Genomic DNA, 20,716 nt, shown 5'->3' on the forward strand with positions numbered 1-20,716 from the left:
GAATGTTTCAAATATTTGTAGGTTTTCCTAAAATTTTGTTGATCAAGTTGGTAAGTTAATTTAATTGTTTATTTTATTCTGATTATTTATTTCATTTGGTTGATTCTGAACTTGATTTTAGTAATTAGTAAATTATTGATAGTCACGCATTTGAAAAAGAAAACTGCTAGCTTTCAAACGAATTAAATCTTAGCATCTTTCTCTGTTCTTAAAATAACATATTTTTAAAAGTAAATTTCAAAAAAAAAAAAATGCAGTAAATAAAACCAGTTTAGCAGGTTCCTTTGTTTTATAAAATCAGTATTTTTAGTAATTGAGAGATTATTGTGTACTATATCAGATATTTCAAGGAAAAAATAATAAATTTGCTTTCATGAAAATTCCTACCTAATTTTTGTATGATTTGTTGAAAACCAGAAAATGTTCTTGAAATTTATTATTTCTGTTTTTTAGTTACAATAGTAGTTCAGCTCATTACATTTCGCTTTAATTTAATGTCTAACTGTAGTTCATGTGGTTGAAATTTTATTTTTCACAAAACACTAAATTTCGGTATTCTTGTGAAAAATGAATGTTTTTTCTACGAAATTGTAACTCATGAGTCATGGAAAGTTGCAATTAAAGTCATGGATTTCAGAACTCTAAATGTAGCACCTGCACTTGCATGATTTTCATTGCCTCTGCATACATAAACACATGTGATTGCCCTACATTATTATTGTTTATCTTGTCTGATCTAAAAATTTGATAAAATTTAGGTTTATAATTAAAGGAAGTATATACCTTTAAATAACCTCTCCCTCCCTGCAATATAGCGCTCTATTTTCGCTAAAATTTGAATGATTAAACATCGCTCTTTGTAGTGACGCTACTGAAATATATACAGTGGTGTTCCCATAGGGTATACTTCATATATATGCTGTATACTCTCAAACATTGTTTAGACATATAATATCAAATTGCATAAATTTTCATATTATAATATACTATGTATATGATCACGTACACCAATTGTGGATAATGGATTACTGGAAGTATAACCTTAGAAAAATTGATGGTTACATCACTGAATATATATACAGTGGAGCTTCATAACTCGTCACCCCAAGGGAAATTAAAAACATGTTGATTTAAGTGGATGTCAACTTATTGAGGTTCCATAATTTTAATTCCTGAAGAGTTTCTGTATCACTTTTACTTACCAAGGTTGCAGAGTCAGAGACTGACAGATTTTAGGACAAAAGAGTCAGATTCAGGAGTCGAAGGTTTAAAATTTCAAGCGTCAGTTATTTTCTTCCTAAGCCCGCAACTCTGCCACTGCTCGCGGAGTCGTAGTCTAAGGGTATGAAATTTCTGAGTCAGAACCGGTAATTTTCCCTCCCTACACCACAGCCCTGTCACTTTCTAATGCTTAACATTTACATCATGGAAACTAATTCCAGTATATGAATTTTCTTATTTTGAAAAGTACATAAATCCATAATTTTTGAAAAGAGATAATACAGATTCTTGTCAGTCAGGTCTGAATTCACACCCCCGGGGAACATTAAAACATGTCGACTGAAGCGGAAGTCAACTTACTGAGGTTCCATAATTGTAATTCCTAAACAGTTTCTGTATCACTTACCAGGGCTGCGGAGTCAATGACTGACATGTTTTGGGGCAAAGGAGTCAAAGTTTTAAAATTTCAAGAGTCTGAGTCGGTCATTTTCTCCCAAAACCTGCAACTCTGCCATTGCTAGTGGCGTGGTAGTCTAAGGATCTAAAATTCCCAGAGTCGGGGCCGGTCATTTTTTCCCTCTACTCTGAAGCCTTATCACTTACAAATGCTTAACATTCACGTTATAAAAGTTTATTCCAGTAAAAGAATTTTCTAACTTTAAAAAGTACATAATAAATTCGCCATTATTTTTTTTAAAGAGATAAAACAGATTCTTGTCAGCCACGTCTTAAGATAAAGTCCTGCTCATCCTTGTTTGAAAAACATGTCACAGTGCCACCTTTCTCTAGAGGACATTTATCTTACCGTAGCCTTTTAGAATTGCACTAACAGCACAGAGTGGTGGCAGACTGCCCTGGATAAAAATGGAATTCTCTAAAAGAACTTCTCAAAAAAGATTGACTGACCAAGAAATCACAGCGTAAGGTTCTGAGAAAAGGTCAGTATGAAAGAATGTTGAAAGAAAAAATTGTAGACTAGAATAGCAATTAGATGTTGACTTATAGGGGTTCCTGAAAATGTGCGTCAAGTTAGAGAGATTTTAGCCCATTAAAATTAGCATTGAGCCAACCATAAGGAAAATAAATGTTGAGCTACCAGGTTAGTCGAGTTATCCGTAAGTCGAGTTTCCAAAGTTTCACTCTACATGAAACTAAAAGTTTGAAATATCTGGCAACTGTCCACATGAGACGGTGAAAGTCAACATTCTCTTATTTAAAGCTTTCACAGTAATATATATTTAAATGTGTTTAGGAATAAAGAAATTGTTGCACAATTAAGTCTCAGAAGTGTAGAGTTGATGCTAAATATCTCATATCAGAACAAAAAATTTATATTGTGTGTGTATTCTTATATATACTGCCATCCCCGCTTAAACGGGTAACGGATAAACAAATACCCCAAATATGAATAAAACCTTTTGGAACCGAATACTTCCCCACTGAGGAAATGTCAAAGATCCTCGCTTAATCAAACAATATTGATCAGCTTTCACAATATTTTGCTAAGAAGTTTCTTTAAGTAATTTAAAAATTAATTACGTATGAACAATTATTCATGTAAAAATATTAAATTATATTTTATGCATACAACAGATGAGGGTGTAAGTTGCATTTTTTCCTTGCACCCTTCTAATATATATTTAAAATTATTATACCTATTATTTTGTTGTTCACTTAGCTTGTTTCAATATATTTTTACCAAAAACATTACTCTCATTATATAGTTATTGATTCATTATTATTACATTAAATGTTGTCAATTTGGTATGATAAAAAGTATTTCCCCGCTTAATCAAATATTTCTTGGAACTGACAGTATTCAATTAAGCAGGGCCGACAGTATATATATTTTTAAAATCAGAGTAGAGCAAATATATATTATAATGTAAAAAAAAAAAAATTCAAGGTTATTATACTATCTTCCCATTAAATTATATTCTTCCTACTCTGATTGGAAAAATATTCAGGTGCATACCACTTCTCAAATAGCCAATGAAATACTTTTCACAACAAAATTTTCAACAATATAACTAACTGTTCTTGAAGTAGAAGGGATTTCTGTTGTCAATTTCTGTTTGAAATATTTGACTTATGACCATTATCTTAAAAAAATTAGTACCATCTACAAGAAATAAAAAAGTGTATCCTATTCATAACACCAATGAATTAAAAACACATTGTATACGTTGTCCTACATCAGTACGGTGAACACATTTTAGTCTAAATTAAAAAATCTTATTTCAAGGTATCTGTTTTTGCCAAGCACAATGAAAAAAAAAAAAAAAAACTCTAGGTTTATTCTTCTGAACTAATTTTAAATACTACATTCCAAGTTATTTCTGGTAGGAAATTTTTATCATGACAGCATCTCATGTATGTAGATTGAAATTTCAAATGCTTCTTAAGCTTTTATTTGGATGATTTACGCACATAATCAAATCTAGATTAAATACATTATCATTATGCAATTTTTAGGGAGTTTCAAATCATTTTGAACTATGTTTTAGCCGAAAGAGTTCTAAGATTTTCTTAATTACTGTATTTTTCGAAATAAATAAATAAATAAATAAAAATTTCTGAAAAAATTAATTTTTAAAGAAAATCTTCAGAAACGCCCACTTTCAGAAAATCTCAAGTTATTTGGCCCACTTTAAGCCTATATATTCTAAGAAAACCTTGAGAATAAAAATTTGAAGATTTTCTTCAGAGCTTTTTACAGAAAATCTACAGATCTTAAGTCTGTAGATTTTCTTAAGATTTAGGCTTAAAAGTGGGCCAAATACCTTCAGATTTTCTCAACTTCAGAACATTCTGCAGAAAATCTAGAGATCTTCAGTCTGCAGATTTTCTTAAGATGTAGGCTTATGAAGTGGGCCAAATACCTATAGATTTTCTCAACTTTTTTTTTTAAGTTTTTTTTGAGATCCTTTCAAGTGGGGACCGTACGATGAATTATTTTAATACCTAACTAATTCTCTTAATTTTTAATAACCTTTTAAAGTCGGGGCCTCCTATAAACTACTACATAACGTAACTGACAACCCACCTGAGTTGAACACTAATTTAACTAAACGCGAAATTAGTCTTTAAATCTATCCTCTCCCTCGATTTCTCCTGAATCCCTTATACCCGGATTTGAAGACCATTAGACGACAGGGAGAAGTATACCGTTTGAAACAGAAAAATAATTTTCCTAATCTGTACAGGCGTCTTCCAATAATCGGGGAGCATAGTACATAAAAAAAAATTCCAACTAAGTTTGTAAATTAATATTACCCTAACTGTAAATTAAGCTGACGGCGTCATGAAATATTAAATCTGGAATACTAGTCCAACTTCAGAAAACGGACGCCAGTATATTTATTAAGGAACATAAATTGTCATCTTCAGAGGGAGCGGCGGGGGATTTTTGTCTCAAATTCCCCTTGAATTTAACACTAAATATATTTCAAAACTGAAATATTACAAAAAAAAACTTTGATGACTAAATGAAGTTATTTATTAGCAAAAAAATAATAAATTAATTCAACTTTTTTCGTAGCAAAATGCATTTAATTTACTGATTACTTAAGACAAAATTAAAATTAGCAGGCGGCACCGTGAAAATCAAACCCCGATGCGAGAGAATTATATACGTATTGTTCAAAACAAAATACCTCCGTTGAAAAAATGCAACGTTCACGCCAAAACCACGTGACCTCCTGTGACGTATCGCGCAGTGATGAAAGCTGGTCTACGTAGCCACAACGTGTGAAATTTAAAGTTTCTTAGATTCTTCCGAGACCCCTCAACAGATCCAGACAAAATTAACATGGGACCATCTGGAAAGCATACCCTTCCAAACAAAAATTTTTCAAATCGGTCCAGTATTCTTGAAGTAATACGAAAACACACATAAAAAGTCGCAAGCCGAAATCATAACCTCCTTTTCTGAAGTAGGTTAATAAGTAAATTAAGTGAAAATAGAAGGTCATCAGCGTTAAAAGAAAAGTCTCACACATTTCAAAAAAAAAATGGAGGAAAAACTTAAGAAATCATTCAATGTATCAAAAAAATCTGACGACAGACAACAGTTAGCAAATTTAGGGGAGGATTAATTATCACTTGTAGAAAGTTTGAAACAAAAAGTTAAAGAATCTAACAGCTATTCTGAAAAGATTAATGTTATAACTTTAATGCCCAAATCATGGCCTGAATCGAAGATATGTAAAACTCTTCAAGTAGGCGACTTTGTGGTTCGAAAGGCAAAAAATGGAAAAAGAATTTGGTATATTACCTTGTGCAGAAAACAAATAAAAAAAATAATAATAATTTGAATTTTGACATTTTGAATTGAAATTATGTTTTTCGCAATCACGAGTGCGTGTATGTAGGCGTGTGTGTTTGTGTGTGGGGGGGGGTATGTGTGTAGGGGGTATATATATGTGTGTAGGCATGTGTGTTTGTGTGCTGGCATAAGTGTGTGGGTAGTTGTGTGTATGAATGTGTATGTGTGGGAGGTGTATGTGTATAGGCATATGTGTTTGTGTCTGTGTGCAGGCATGAATGAGTGGGTAGTTGTGTGTATGTGTGTATGTTTTTCTGTGTGTATATGTGCAGGTGTCTGTATGTATGCGTGTGTGTAGGTGTATGTGTATGCGTGTGTGTGTGTATGTGTATAGGTGTATGTGTGTAGGTGTATGTGTGTGTATGTGTGCGTGTGTGTGTAGGACATGGATGCAACCTGGAGACGGCTTTCGCACCGTGAGGAGCCGGTCGACGGTTATGGCGCGGAGGGTGGCGGTGGGAAAATAAAATGATAGCACGCCAAAAACAGTCAAATGAAAGCAATAAGCAATCGTGATTTCTCAAAAAAATCGCAATAGAGTTTCAAATAACATGAAGGAAAAAGTTATAAAATTCTATGAAGATGACGGCTATAGCAGAATCTATCCAGGTAAGAAAGACTTTAAATCTATCAGGAATCAGTATTCAGGAGTAAAAGAGCAGAAACAAAAGCGTCTTATTTTGTTTAATCTTAATGAGTTGTTTGAAGCATTCAAACTAAAACACCCAGAAGTTAAAATCGATCGTTCAAAATTTTGTGAATTGCGCCCACAACGCTGTATTTCAGCCGGTGGCTCAGAAACTCACACTGTCTATGTTCTATACATCAAAACGTGAAGTCAATGATGAGTGGATCATCTATATATATAAAAATGAATGTTTGTCTGTATGTCATCCATGAACTCAAAAACTACCCGGCAGATTTGGCTGAAACTTTCACCGTTTGTTATTTTTGGTACTGGGAATGTTTATACACCAGTTCGAAAAAAATCCGATCCTTTTTTATTCCAATTTAAGTCACAATCCATTGGATAAATACGAATAAAATGATCGGCTGCAGAAATTAATTCGCGTGAAAGATCTCATTCATAAGAAGCCATTTTTCTTGAGTTTGAACAAATAAATTCTTTCTTTATTGTTTTATGGCTTTTCATGCAACAGGGGAATTTAAAACTTTTTCTAATAGATATTTTTAGCGATGGATTGATCTTGCAAACTGCGCGAGTACAAAATTTGAGTAGAGTCACGGCTTCACTCGATACCTGGACCGATTATTATGAAAATGGCTATATATATGTATTTTTCCAGGGAGAAGGTGCAAAATATGCTCATTGAAGCCATTCGCCACCAGGTGGCACTGCAGAGTAGCAACTTCTGCCCCGTTCAACCGATTGTCATGAAAATCAGTATAATGATGTATTTTTTTTTGTTGGCGTAGCAACGCGCGTCGGGTACAGCTAGTTTTTTAATAAACTGTCTTACAGAAGTCTGTTGGAGAGGATGACATGTAACATAAATAACGAAGAATGTATGTTTGGTACTTGTTTGAACTGTCCTGGTTTAGAAGCAGTGAAGCTGTTTTTAGAAGAAAGTAAGGATAGTCTGGAATCAGAAATGAGCTTGATTTCTAATAACAAATGCACTTTAATTACTGTTGAGCAAACTTATCACGAGTTTATTGATAATTTAGTAAAGTTAGTTTAAAAAAAACACCATTTTATCACTGCTTTACAAGCATCTTTTTTAAAAAACAAGAAACTCTTCAACCCAATGAATGTTTAATAATTAATAATTGGAGATTTAATACTGAAAATTTCACTTTTGTCCTGCAAGATGAAATACAGAGTTATCATTGGGTAAATTCACAAGCTGCCTTACACCCTTTTGTAATTTATTACAAAGATAGAAAAAATGAATTACAAACCAACAGCTTTTGCATAATAAGTGACTATTTACGCCACACTATAGTTGCAGTTTATGCGTTTCAAAAAGTAGTACTACCAATTGTAAAATCTGATTTCCAAAATTGGAGAAAGTTAATTATTTTACAGATGGAGCTACCGCACATTACAAAAATAGAAAGAACTTTAGAAATTTATGTCATCACGAAGATTTCAATTTTGAAAGCTGAATGGCATTTCTATGCAACCTCACCCTGTAAAAGACCATGTGACTTGATCGGAGGAACAGTGAAAAGAGTTGTTACAAAAGCCGGCTTGCAAAGACCTAAGGGAAGTCATATTTTAACTCCTTTGGAAATGTATAACTTTTGCACTTCAGCTATTACAGGCATTAAATTTATCTACGTAAACACTCAGAAAGTTTATTTAGCTGAAAAAATGCTCCAAGAAAGATTTGACTCAACAAATAGAATTCTGAATACAAGAGCTCATCATTGCTTTATTCCAACGAGTTTTAATACACTCAAAGTAAAATTATTGTTCATTTGCAATACACATGAAGAAGTATGTATAAATAAAAAAAATATATCTGCTGAAAAAGGTCAAAAAATGACTATATAACCTGTGTGTTATCAAATTTAAATTTTATTTTCTATATCTGCAATATGATTTTTAGTTTTTTTATTATATAGAGTATAATATACATGATTCAGGATGGTGTAATGCTTTTTTCATAATTTTTCTTTATGTTTTAGGGATGAGTTATTTGGACAAATAACAAAAATTTGAACAGTTTAAAATTTTAGAAGGAATTTCCGATTGTTTATGATACTCTGACATAAAAAAATGTTTCATTGGTTTTGTATAAATAAAGCTAAAAAATGGCCAGTAGTTTTCATTTTAATTAAATATTTTAACTCAGAAAATGATTTGAATATTTTTTTAAGCGAAAAATGTTTTTGTTGTTCTTCGTTAGAATATAATTAAAGTAGTCTTGCAATACTTTAGAGTTCCCCCATTTATAGATAAAAAACACGCCGCAATTAACTAATTCAATGATTTAGTGCTCCCTTTCAAAATGAGTTAACTAAATAAATAACACAATTTCGAACATCTGTATCTTTTTTACAAACCAAATACACAAAACAGTACATACAACGTGCATAGCACTAAAATGAAATATTTAATTGGCTGAAAAATTTTATTTTTAATTTCATCCCCTTTCGGTTTACAAGGGTATGAAAATGTCTTTTTAATAAATTTTCTGATCTTTGAGGGGCTGTAATTTGTAAAGGGTAAACAAACACACAATTACAGCTATATTTTCTCAGTGTGACTCCAGTGATTAGTTTTTGTCATATTTCACTTTGTGTTTTTATCCCCTAAGCGAGTTACGACCCTTTGAAATGAGTAAAAATTTTACATTTGACCTTTAATTTTGGCCTGCTGCCTTTATTTTAATTATTAAGTTACAGCTACATAACTCAGTGTGTGAGATTACTATCTTTAATCATTATACAGAAAGGATCAGAGATTGACCGCCCTCAGGGGTTTGTTGGCATTCAAATTATAAAAACTCTATAACTAGGATTAGGCTAATAGATGAGATGTGAAGGGATGGGGTGGACGTTATCCCTAGGAAATGTATCGAGATCAAATTTGGACGATTCTCTTTTCCACTAACTGAGGTCGAAATGTGAAAGACTTTGCCCAGAAATTATTTTACTAATTAAAAACCTTTCCATAAAATGACTAAATGTGAAAGTCATTGTATAAAGGAATTAGTTGATATAATGCAGTAATACAAGCAATTATTCAAGTTCAGAATATTTTTTTATATAAAAAGAACATACAATTCATTGACTTAGTGAAAATTTTGTAGTCAATGACCAATGAAAGCAGTTGTTTAAATAGATAATGCTTTCCTGAAAATGAGCAGGAAATCGCCCACCATTTGAGAACTCTCTCCTTTTACTCTTGTTTTTACTTTCCTTTAATTTTTTTTTTTTATACGGTGGATTCCTTGAAACTTCCTTAAAATCAAATGGTAGCTTCATAGTTTAACGAAAGGTTATTAAGTTTATTGTTTCCTCCGATATAGTTAAAATTAACAGCAAAAAAAAAATAGTTCTTTGACTTTACACTACCACCTCTCAGTTTAAAGGTTCAAACGAAGGAAGAAAAAACAAAACAAACAATAGTCCTGAGATGTGTACAAGAAAAACACATGTTTCGTATTAGAGTAATTGTATTTCCATAGTCGTACTAAAACCTTACAATTCGAAGACTTTTTCCTATTTTGCTTCCAGTTGTAGATCAAAAGCATGATTTCCTTTTTCCTTATTGGTAAAACGCGTTAATTCTTTTCGCATTAAAAGTGTGAAATTGCCGCCCCTCAAAAAGTGCCTCCCGGGGCGGACCGCCCCCTCCGCCCCACCCTAGCTACGCCACTGGGTGCATCAAACATTCATATTCACATGACGACGGACAGTACAGTATAGTCAAAGAAAACGGTTCGACGATCTTTTAACATTGTACCTTGAGATGTAGGGGATAGGGCTCCAAAGACAACTCTTTAATTTGAAGGCGAAAATTCTAGTTTTCAAATGCAAAATTTAATGATAGGGTAACACCCCCAGTAATTGGCAGGTCACCAGTGATTGGCACTTCCAACATAAATGTACTAAAATAAGATTCATATCCATTCTTTTAAAAGTAGAAGGCTATATACCAACTGAATGTACATTTACTTTAAAGATTATAACTTCAATTCATGTTACTAAACGGTAGCAGTTCACATTGAAAGAGAAACAATTATGGTTTGTGCCGAATCAGCGATTTTTGTTGCAAAAGCTTTTTCTCTGGCTTAAGGGAAGCATGCACATCAATTCATTAAAATCTGACTCAAAAATTATTTGAAATTTTGGTTGTCGAAAGTTTTGTTTAGTTGAAAAATGTTACTTTGGGAGGGTAGAAGTAAATTTTTGTGTCTTTTGGAGTTTTTGAAGAAATGATGGTTGCCATTTAGTTGTGCTTCAGTTTTGCTAATCTCCAGTAATTGGCGCATGTGCCTGTAAAAACCAATGTGTTGTTCCATGAGTCACTAGTTTGATTTCTGATACTTTTGCAGCAGCTCTATTATATGGCTTCTACTATTGATTTAAATTCTCCAGGATTTACTGTTAAATTAAAAAAATATATATATGTGTGTTGCCATCACATTCAGATATTATGAGTGTAGAGAAGTTTCTTTTTTTCTTTTTTTTTTGCGTGGTCCCTTTGAATCATCGGTTTAATGTTCTTTTTTATGTGAAAACAGCTGCTGCCCGCCTTGTCTAGTGGTCAGAGGCGTCTGACTGCGATGCGGTGGTCTCGGGTTCGAATTCCGGCTCGGGCATGGATGTACTTTCTCCTGTCCTTGCCCCCCCCCCCCCTTGTGTGAATGTGTTGTTATGCTGTGTATGGTTGCCTACCCTATAAACGGGTCCCTATGGCATGTGTGTACTGTGGAAGTCGGACTTCACACCAAATGACGGTACAGTTGGAAAAGTGAAGCAGCGCACCCCGAATTGCCAGCCTAACTGACACAAAACAACAACTTGTGAAAACAGCTAAATTCCTAAAATCAAAACTGCATGCCGACCGATGAAACAGCAGTAATCACGACATTTTTTTTTCATGTAACATTCCAAATTTTTATTTCTCTAAAATACGTTTCTAACGCTAAGATGTGTAATTTAACATTCATTTATGTAAAATTATCAACTCTAAATCAACATTAGTTATGTTTCTTATGATGATGAAATTTGTATGTAATCTAAAAGTGAAAAAGTGATTTTCCAGTTTCATTAACATGTGCCAATCACTGGATCACAAGGTGTCATACACTGGGGTATCAGGTGCCAATGACTGGTGATTTTGGTAACTTTTTATACCTCAATTTTTATAAAAATATCTATTCAAATATTTTTGCTTTTGGTGAACTGAATAGATGCACAGATGTGCATATTCTTTGATACAAAAATATTTACAAGTAAATATTTCTTTTCTAAGAAATGAAAACAGAGGACTTTAAGAGTTTGTCCTTAACCTTACCTCTGTTACAGAGGTAAGGTTAAGGACAAACTCTTAAAGTGCCAATTACTGGGGTCATTACCCTAGTTTTTTTTTTTTTTTTTAAGTTGGCTGCGAACTCCTTACTAAGTTTCGGCGGACCCCCAAGGAGCCCGTGAACCATAGTATGGGAAGCCCTTTGTTACAGTATTTGTTTTTTGATGACAAATGTTTTGAACACCGCGCAAACATATATGTAGCTGACATTGGTATAATTGAACCAATACAATCTTTCGTAACAGTTGCAGTACATCTATAATTTTATTAAATGCGCCAGAACACCAATAAGGGCAAAGTATCGAGTTTCAGTAGAAAGAATGAATCAAAAAAGATCATTTCAATAAAAAGTTCCATATTTTAGTAGATTGAATTGAAGGTCGTTCAACGAAAATAAATGAGTTTCTAAAGCCCATTTTGATATTTTCTTAACGGGTCATTCGAAAAATAGATAAGAAAGGTTTGAGTAAAGATTTTACCTACATTTTTGAGTGACTAATTTAAAGTTAAAGAAATAATGAATTTTGCGGAACCCCGAGTGATCTTAGTGTAACATGGAGGTTCCGTGGAACTCAATTTTAGAGACGCTGCACTATTTGAATGTGAAAACAATTGGTAAAATGTTAATTCAGCATTGGCGATTTTATAATCTACTTGGCGACTTCTCACAGCTTTGAATTTTACAATCTAAAACGTTTGTGTAGGGCCACCTCGTGGTGAACCAAACGTACACTAAACTCACCATAAACTTAGAAAAATGAGATATTTAAATGACTCACCTTGTCTTTTAATGAATTTTTCAACCACTGCGGATCTCCATGCTTTCCGACTCCATGCAGCCGCAAAGACACGAAAACGTAGAAAGAAAAAGGATTCAATATCAGAAGTTATGCAACGTAAAAATAATAGATTCCATTAAATTTAAACAGTGTGAATTAAATTTATTCGTGTGAATATATCTTTATTAATTGCTAAATCTTCAAAAATGGATGATGCTTTTAAATTTCCAAGCATTCTAAAAATTTTTGGAGTAGGCCCAAAACTGAGTTTACACTTCGGAAGTGGAAGAAATAAACTTGACTTGAAAAATTTATCAATACGGAAGTCCATTATAAAATGTTCAAACTACCTTAAAGCCCTTTCTATAAAATAATTCTCTTTAATACATTGTCAATATTGTCCTTAACACACCGTTAAGTTTTTTTAATGTGCCAGGTGTTTTTAATGCATTTATGGAAAATAGCATCTGCATAAACAGGCAACTTTTTTTTAAATAATGAGTTGATTACTCAATCCCATTTATTAACTCTCGTATCTCACCTATGTATTGCAAATGATGGAAAAGTACTCGAAACAAAAATCTGATGTGCACACCACATGTCTTTCTCGTGAGTCTAAATATAAGCTATGCATTATAGTACAGTAGAGCTCTAATTGTCTGCACTCCAACTATCTGAACTCCTGCTATCCAAACCGCTGATTATTCAAACCACTTTCAAAATGTTTCTAAACAAGAAGTTCCGTCTAGAACTAAACGAGCCTACTTTCCCGTATAGCCATACTACTTTCTGGTACCTGATCAGTATTCTCAAAAATAGCTAAAATTGCAAATTGTTTCAAAAAATTTTTAAATATTTTAAGCTAATTTCTAGGAATGAAATATTCCTCACTCATCTAAAAAAATTAGATGCGTAATAAAAAAAATAAAAAATAAATAAAAAAAAATACGAACAAATAAAATAGCAGCACCTTTTAAACAAAGCAGCTAATACATTTTTTTCCATTTAAAAGAAATCTTTAACAGCTTTCAAAACGAAAAAATAATAATTAAAATTAACAAGCTCATTAAAATAAATACATCATATCAAAAAAAAATCGTTTCTTTTTCCCCTGTTGCCAAAAATATTTTTTTAAATGAATTAATGCACTTACCAAAATAAATAAAAACAATAAAATGTCAACTTAAAGAAATACTTTTCATTGTCCAAAAAAAAATAATAATAATAATAATAATAATAATAATCGTCTGCGCATATCTTTATGTAGATTGTACCTGATCAATATTCTCAAAAATAGCTAAAATTGCAAATTGTTTCAAAAAATTTTTAAATATTTTTAGCTGATTTCAAGGAAAAAATATTCTTAACTCATCTAAAAAAAATGATGCGTAAAAAAATCGAACAAATAAAATAGCAGCACCTTATAAACAAAGCAGCTAATACACTTTTTAAATTAAAGTGAGACATAGTAATGAGGCGTCCGCGCCAAGATCTTTCAAACAAAAAAATCTATATTTATTTATTTTATTAATGTGACTGTTTTTTGTAATATTTTCAAGATACATTAAGCCTTCTTTCATGCTTTTTTCGTCTTTCTCTGACTTTTATTGGGAAAGTAGGCTAAAAAAGACAAAAACGTACTGCGATTCCCAAAATAATAATTCCGTCTATGCGCTATTCCACGAGTCGAAGTTTACTCTTTGCCCGAGCTATTCAGCAAGCAATCACTCACTCACTTAAAGTACGGTACGTACATGTGTACTAATATGTAATAATAATATTAGTACATAATGTACTATTGTATAGCCCTTGTTAGTATGCTATAACATAGCAAAGTGTTATTTTCATTTGATTCACCAAAAGCTCTTTTTCTTCAAAAATAGTTGATCCCCTTTCTCATTTTCAACGTAATAAACTGTAATTACTCGGAAAACCCCAATTATCCGATTGTCATCCGATGCCAATGGATTCGGATAGTTGGAGTTCGACTGTTTTAATAGACATTTTAAGCTTATGCTTATTTAGAAGAAATTTTATAATTAGATGTCTTTCATGAATGATTTTCTTTACCGCTTTTTGTTTCTTAAAGAATTTTTAAACACTTTCACCAGCTGCAAAGACGGTAAATGACGAACGGTACATTTAATCTCAAAGAAACTTGGACATTTTAGTTGGCGCCGAAAATTTGAAATTGCAATCACATTATATAAATGGAAGACGGACAATTAAAGAAAAAACTACATCATAAACAGTCATTAAGGTGAAAGGAATAGTTAATTTTAAATATTTGCACGTAGTGTTTTGTGAACTGATGAAAGAAAGACGATTTAACAGATATTCATAATAGAAACGTCGACGAAATTTAACACTGGTTTAACGGAAAGCTTGCACAGATCACTTAATTGACAATGGATTTGGCATTCAATTTTTGGGGACAAAAATTACGCCAACTTATGACGCCTCTTCAGTTTGCATTACCCAAAAAATTACTTCAAACAAGCATTGCTTGGCGAAAACCCCCAAAGAGTAAAAATTCCCTCCTAGAACGTCCAATTGCAACCAAAAAAGGAAATGCATAATTTGCCGCTGTGCAGGTTCTACATATGAAACTGCATCTTTTAACCATTTACGCGAAGTGCATGTTCACATATAGAGAACGTGATATAACTCAATAAGGTAAAGGCGGGGATTGTCGAAATTGATATTGGGTTGCCAGCACATTTAGGGGCGACAGAAACTTAATTTTTGGGAAGAAGGAGATTCTCCATTTACCAAAACAAAACACAGAATTTTACCGAATGTTAAATACGAGCATGCACTACATCTAAGAACCATTAGGCACAATTAAAAATAAGACTACAAGAAAAGAGCTGATGTGTGTGCATCACATGCCTTTCTTCTACGCCAATTCAATGATAATATTGCCTTGGAGTAAGTAAATAGATACTTTAAATATTTTGGCCCCTAGTTTGTACAGAACCGAAGCAAAAAAACGTTCAACACAGATTATTTTTCCCGATATTGGCAATTTTAGTGTGATTGAATGGCTAATTCTCTAAATGTCGCCAATAAGAACCAAATTTAAACCAGTTTCAAAAAAAAAAAAAATAAGTCGCCAAGTCTGCGACAAAACTTGACCAAACGCCTAGCGATATATCTTCAAAGTGTCTGCCGAATTATTTTACAACATCAGTTTGCATTGAAATTAACAATGAATCCAGCCTCCCCCCGCAAAACAAAGATGGCTCCTTTAGGAACATCCGAATGCAACCAAAAGGGGAGGGGTGCACAACTAGATCCCACTAAGATTCTAGTAACCAAATTTTATCTTTCTACGTAGTAAAGTTTGAGTTATGAGGGACATACGCACATACATACGGACGTCACGAGAAAATCTTCTGTAATTAACTCAGGGATCGTCAAAATGGATAGTTCGGGCGACCATACATTCATAGGTAAATAAATATGCACACGTGGCCGGGTTGGGGGGAAAAAAACTTCAACATTCAGTCGGGGGAGAGCGAAATGGAAATTATGGCCGAATTTTGAGTGAAAATTTTTTTCGCGAATACAATACTTCCTTTACTACGTAAAAGGAAGTAAAAGCAACTACGTTATTTCAATACCATCTCCGAATTTGTCGTTATCAGATAAAATTTGCAGAACTAGAAAAAAAAACTTTAATGTTACATTGACCACACATCTCGCGCACATTAGTTTATGTATTTGCAAATATGAGCATGACGGAAAAGTATTTGAAACTTTGAGATTCAACTGAATATTTATTAATGAATGCAAATTATTTACTTTAGAAGAGAAAGGGGGGTTGGGTATTGTGCCCTTCACATGCTTTGCTTGTACACTAGCTTCAACATGGATTCAATAATTTAAATATTGAACTAAAACGAGTATTTTGAATTTTCACATAAGCAATTAACCATATCAGTGATTAATCTCTGAAACTGAAATTGAGAGCATATAAATACTTTCCTTATTTAAATATTGTAATTTTAAAAATATTTTGATATTAGCACTTCAAACTTTCTTTCAAGCCCACAGCTCTCTGTGTGTGTCACACCGATATATTTTTCATGTTTTAATGCTTAATATTTTTACAACTAATTAATTTTTTTGTCAACTGTATCGTTAGTACTTACTTAAAATATAGTTGAATTCTTCAGTGTCAATCAGTTGAAGTATCTATGCTGGGAAAAACACCCTCTCACATCAGGACTACACCGCATGTACAGCACGCAGTCGAAGTGTTTATGTAAGGAAAGTGACCGATGCAATCCCACCTATAGGGCATGCATGAACCCCTTGGAGACAGTCTGGAAGCAACTCTTGAATCGGAAAGTTGCACTAAAGCCCTGAATCGTAGCTAAAGTAGCGGCGAGCCCGCCATCTTGGGGCTAAACAATGCTTTCTTCTATGTCCGCTATGGTGAATTAACATGTTTTGCTTCTTAATTGTAGTTTCTTATTAACTCCATGTTAATTCACAATCAAGAAACACCACAATCAAGAATCAACACACGCTACTTCAGCATAGCAGACTGAGGAAAGCATCGTTTTGACCCAAGATGGCGGGCTGGTCACTACTTAAGCTACGATCTAGGGCTTCAGATTGCGCGTCTGTCTCATCGCTGTTCTATACCCACATATTTTTGTAATCACGTATCATAGATGTAATAATGTCACGTAAAAAATAGTTTGTATTGAATAGCTTAATTAATAACAAATTCAGTGCCACAACAAATTTCAATAGTAGCTGCAAGCAATGTATTCGCAAGGACATGTCAGAGTGTGACACAGTTTAAAATAAAAATATTTATCGTTATAATACTGAATTCCAAATTGATGACCAAATATGCGATATTATACTAAATACTATAAACAATTTTGTGCTATTACAAGAAATATGGTCGAAGCAAAAGAACATGATGTTTTAAGTGGTTTTCGGAACACATCACGGCAATTGTTAGTTCTCCAGGACTCACAGCTTGCACATCGTCACAGCTAGCAACCCTCATATATTAACTGCAGACTATTTTAGAACGTTTATACAAAATTCTTAACAAGGCTAGAAAATTATACACATGAGCAAAAACTAACAAAATTCCCATTCAAGTTTTTTTTTCGTTGTGCTCACTGCATGCCATCTGACTTGGACTCCCGCCCGGAACAAGTCCACACCTTCATCCAAGTTGCTCAGAGACTTGAGATAGAGGCACTTAACAATTTTGACTTCCAAGTAAACTATGAAACAAAATACAGTTTTTTGGAACAAGAATAAAACAGGAACTTATTCTATATGAACTACGAAAATAATCATAGCACACATCAAAATCACACGATACAAAAATCGTAGAATTAAGTTATTCTAAGATAAAAGTTCCTGTTCATAAAAAAGCTATAAATACGTATTTCATTAAATCTTGTTGTGTTTTAATTTATTTTTTAACATATTTATGCTTTATATATATTTATTTTTTTAGATGTCATCCGATTTGGATTCCCGCCCAGAACAAGTCCAGACCTTCATCCAAGTTGCTCAGAGACTGAGATAAAGGCACTTAATACAATTGTTTGTATCTTAAACAAAGACTACGTAATAAAATGAAAAATAAGTTAAATTGCACACAAACATAGGAGATTTTTTCGTTTAAAAAAACATGTTATTTAACATACAGGCAGAAAATTTCCAATCAATGTAAAACAAAGTTGCCACAAATAAAAATTGTTCAAAGTTTATACTGTATGTTAACATAAAAGCTTTTAAAACATATTTAACAAAATATATTTAATTCATTTTATTTACTCCATCACTTTTTTTAAATCCATTACTGGAGCAATATCTCCTTACTTTATGTAATTATTTACTTTACTTATTGTGTTATTTTAATAAATTCAATATATTCAAATTAAAAATTTCTCCAAACAAGCAACTGTTATTTCATTGCATTTCTTAAGAAAAAAAAAGGAGAAAAAAAAAATCAATGAAAAATAGAAAAGTAAAATTCTTTCGCTAAGAAAAGAAAATTCCCTTCTTTCCTTAACATACATGATTACTGGTTTAACAATTCTCCCAGACTTCAATTTTGAATTTTGATTTTTTTTTTTCCCTTGCTTGTTTGAAGAGAAGAAGGAACTTCGCTTCTTAGTATTAATTTTTAGCACAAAGTTGTGTACTAATTTTAGTTGAGGTGTTTTAGTTTTTTTAAATCTATTTTTTCATATATATTTTTTTAGTGCACATTACATGTCATCTGACTTGGATTCCCGCCCAGAACAAGTCCAGACCTTCACCCAAGTTGCTCAGAGACTGAGATAAAGGCACTTAATAAAATTTTTTTTATCTTAAACAAAGACTACGTAATAGAATGAAAAACAAGTTAAATTGCACACAAACAGATTCTTTTGCTTTGAAAGATCATGTTATTTAACATACAGACAGAAAATTTCCAATCAGTGAAAAACAAAGTTGTCAGAAATGAAAATTGTTCAAAGTTTATACTGTCTGTTAACATAAACAAAAGCTTTTAAAACATTTTTAACAAAATATATTCAATTCATTTTATTTACTCCATCACCAATTTTTTAATCCATTACTAGAGCTATATCTCGTTACTTTATGTAATTATTTTCTTTACTTATTATTATGTAATTTTAATTAATTTAATATATTCAAGTTAAAAATTTCTCCAAACAAGCAACTATTATTGCATTGCATTTCTTACGAAAAAAAAGGAGAAAAAAAATCAATGAAAAATAGAAAAGTAAAATTCTTTCGCTAAGAAAAGAAAATTCCCTTCTTTCCTTAACATACATGATTACTGGTTTAACAATTCTTCTTAACAAAACAATAACAGACTTCAATTTTGAATTTTGATTTTTTTCCGCTTGCTTGTTTGAAGAGAAGAAGGAACTTCGCTTCTTAGTATTAATTTTTAGCACAAAGTTCTGCACTCATTTTAGTTTGAGGTTTTTTTTTATTTATTTTTTTTTTTCATATATATTTTTTTAGTGCACATTACATGTCATCTGACTTGGATTCCCGCCCAGAACAAGTCCAGACCTTCATTATCCAAGTTGCTCAGAGACGTCACTGACAACGATTTACATTAGAATTATTTACGTTAATAATCAATGCATAGCACTAATAGAATTCAAATAAAACGAGTTTGTTTTTACAGCTTTTTTAATACATTTGTTTTATTTCGCGTTATTTTTATTAAATAGTTTAAAAATTACATGCAATTTGTTTTGTTAAGATTTTCAAAACGTATCTTTCAATAAATTATTACATATATAAATATCTATATATTTTAAAAATCATTTCCCCTTTTTAGTGATGATATGTCATCTGACTTGGATTTCCACCCAGAGTGAATCCAGATCTCCATCCAAGTTACTCAAAAACTAAGGCTTAAACTAATGCTTTAAATAAATTATACGGCGCTTACAGTATTGTTTTAAATACATTCTAGGGCACAAAAAAAATTGAAAGCGAGTAAAACTATTATTTTGTATTAAAATATTGAATTTGCATGTTTAATTTCACTTTCTTTTTCAATGCCCATTATAAGTCATCTGACTTGGACTCTCGCCTAGAACAAGTCCAGACATTCATCCAAGTTACTCAGTGACTGAGATAAAGGCACAGACAACAATTAATTTGCTAAGGCTTTGGAAATAATTGTAATATAACTAACCATAAAAACAGTTTTTCAAAGAAAAATCAAATTACCTAACAGTGTTTAAGAAAATAAACAGAAAAGTTAACAGCTCTGTACAAAGTGTTACCCAATGGTATACAAACAAAAACAGTTAATGTGAAAAGTAGCTCTATATCATTCTTGCATTATTAGTATCTATAAACAGCAGTCAGCAGAAACAGGGGGCGGGGATTAAGCAGCATTTAAGCTCAAATACAATTTTAATAAAATTTTCCATACATTTTATTACAGTTTCTTACCAATATTCAAACGACTACATCAAAATTTATCATATTTTGCAGCAGTGGCAATAACAAAAGAATCTTGGTACCAAGATCACTTTTAACCGATTTCATGCATAGTATTTCATGTACGGTCTGCTCAGTACATTTTCTAATGAAATTATTAAGTTTTATTTATTAAAATTTCTTTCAAAAAATAAACAGAAAAAAAACTACTCAAAACTAAACTTTACAAATTTACTAATTTGAGCAAGGGAGCTATTATAACATTGAAATTCCAAAAAAAGGGGGGGGGGGAAGGTTAAGAAAAAAGCACTGAAAGAGAGAAAAATAAAAATTACATGTTAAGGAAAGAAAAATTAACATTTCTTATCTTAACATTCTACACAACTGGTTTGACATTGCACCAGGTTTCAATTT

The sequence above is a fragment of the Uloborus diversus genome, unplaced genomic scaffold (assembly GCF_026930045.1).
Source record: "Uloborus diversus isolate 005 unplaced genomic scaffold, Udiv.v.3.1 scaffold_13, whole genome shotgun sequence".
Taxonomy (NCBI): domain Eukaryota; kingdom Metazoa; phylum Arthropoda; class Arachnida; order Araneae; family Uloboridae; genus Uloborus; species Uloborus diversus.